This window comes from Solanum stenotomum, chromosome 8 (assembly GCF_019186545.1).
Source record: "Solanum stenotomum isolate F172 chromosome 8, ASM1918654v1, whole genome shotgun sequence".
NCBI lineage: Eukaryota > Viridiplantae > Streptophyta > Magnoliopsida > Solanales > Solanaceae > Solanum > Solanum stenotomum.
In genome coordinates, this window is record NC_064289.1 from 18,256,825 (window position 1) to 18,259,391 (window position 2,567).

General features: G+C 34.5%; 1 pseudogene; it reads left to right on the forward strand.

Annotated features, from left to right (window-relative positions):
- Positions 1–669: 669 nt before the first annotated feature.
- Positions 670–1,430, forward strand: LOC125873570 (vesicle-associated protein 1-2-like; annotated as a pseudogene).
- Positions 1,431–2,567: the final 1,137 nt, after the last annotated feature.

The window sequence follows — 2,567 nt, forward strand, 5'->3', positions numbered from 1 at the left end:
AATATACTCACAAGACTATTACACAACTCATTCACCAAAAAAAACTAATATTTCTAACTATAATATAATATAATGTGTTGCCAAAAAACCCTTAAAAAAAATGAGCAATTTGTCAATTGTTTCAAAGTATTCCAACTTGCAGCTTGACTTGTAAACGGATCTCCAAATCCTGTGAAACGTACAAAATAAATTTGTTTAGAAAAAAAAAATTATGTACACAACCAAATCACACAATATATTTTAGTGTTGATAAGAAAAAAATTATGTGCACAACCAAACACTTCAAAGTCATTCAAAATATCTTCTCTTTGGAGAGTCCCTTGCCATGCTTGGCTTAGGAACCTAAAAACTTAATCACAACTCACAAGAGAACTCATAAAGTAGGTCTTTTAAGTCTTCTTTTCTCACAAGTCCATTAAGCTGGTCGTACTCACAAGAATTCACAACTACGAACATAATTTTTTTAATAAGAATACCTTATATAACAACATGAGTACGCGCAGAACCTTGATGTTCATGTCCAATAACTGAAGTCAAATGATGTCGATCCTCAAAAAGAAAATCTGAACTTGATGTATTTTCATAGTAGTAATTAACAATATAAGGAATCATTTCTTTGGATTCATTGTGCTGGGATATAGTTAATCAACTTCTTATCCTGCATAATACATGCCCCAAATTCAAGTGAGCACCTGATGATCAATCATTTGAATATTTACTGCTAAAACTTTAGAAACGATACAACAATAAATTTAGTGTAATCACACAAGTAGAGTCTAGATAGTGTGGTGCTGTTGAAGTGCAACAATGATATCAGGAAGAACAATTCGGCTAATTATATTGCTTTCAAGGTGAAGACCACAAATCCAAAGAAGTATTGTGTGAAGCCCAACACTTGAATTGTCATGCCTAACTCTTCCAGCGATGTCATAATTAGAATGCAACTGCGGAAAGAGGCTCAACCAGTCATGCAATGCAAGGATAAATTCTTGCTTCAAAGTGTTGCTGCAAGCCCTAGAACTACTGCAAAGGACATTACTCCCGAGATGTTCATTAAGGAGTCGGGGAATTGTGTGGAGGACTGCAGGTTGAAAGTGATTTATGTTCCCCTCAAGTGCCACTGCCTATAAGGGAGGGGTCTGAGGAAGGTTCTCATCCTAGGACTTTAGTATCCGAAAATAGAGCTGTAAATATATTCGAGCTTAATAATATTTCAAGGTCATATAATGCACAACAAGACAACTCGTTGGACAAAGGCACTAATTTGAAAGCTGACAGAGGAGAAAATTTCTATTATGCAGTAAAATAACAAGCGTCAGCAAGAACATAAGAGAAGCCGTTGCATTGCTGGACATCCTTCTGGGCTATCTTCTCACGGAAACATAATCCTTACGCATTCTTGCTATATTTTCAATGCTCCAGTTGTTTGAAAAATTTCAGAACCTTAAGTCAATTAAGTGTCTGGTTGACTTAAATTTGTACACGTTAATATCATTAATTTTGTAATGACCTTTTGCTTCTGGCAATCTTCATATGACCAACTAGTTTGACTTCCTACTTTTGGCAACTCGAGAAGACAACATTAGTGTATTGATCAAGTGTATTTTTTAAGTTATGAATAAAGCCAAGTGATGGATATTATTGAAAATTCATTGTAGTAGATTGATTTTATTGACATGATGAATTACTTGGATTAAAAAAAAAGACAAGAATTTTAAAAAACAGATACACATTAGTAGCACTCACTTGTCCCTTGGCAATGCCTTCTTGATTTCTTGTCTTCCTCTGTTTTCCGATATCTTTTTCAGTCATTTATCTGAGTTGCAGATACTCCAATAATTCTTTTGGAAGTTGTTTGGTTTTTTCCTCCTCATAATCCTCTTTACCACACTCATCCTCTTCTTGCTCTTCACCTTCCTCCTCATATTCATCCAAATATTTATACTCCTGAATGAACACAAAGAAATTGTCAAATCAAAATAGAAGCTAATCTGCGAACTCAAAAGATCATTGCAAGAAGAGTTGGAAATGATATTAACTTTCTCAGAAAAGATCAATTTCCCCAACAGTATTTAAATGACTAAATCGAGTGTGTTCACAAACATCAAAATGGTCTTATAATTAAAAAACATATCTGATAAAAAATTACACAGACTCGTCATAAGTAGATAAACAAAAAGGCTGATTGATGATTGCTCTAACTCTCAGTTTGCTCCCTCAGTCTTCGGATTGTGCTCCTAACTGTCACAGCACTTGCAGTGCTATTGAAGAAAAAGATGAATCAGATACTCACACGAAAAATTGAAGAGAAATATATGGATAAGGGAATAAATTATTACTTCAATGTATAAGCACTTCTTGCTTTCCTCTTCACTGCATACTGCTCATAGTGACAAGTATATCTTCAGATCACATGTATATAAGACAAACCAAGTAGAGCAGAAAGGCATTCAGGAGATGGTGAAATTCTGTTGCATATACCTGCTAATTTATCCAAAAGACTAAGAAAAACATACTTTCCACAAAACTCGCATAAGTACTTGCTATGCTGGCAAACCTCCATTTTC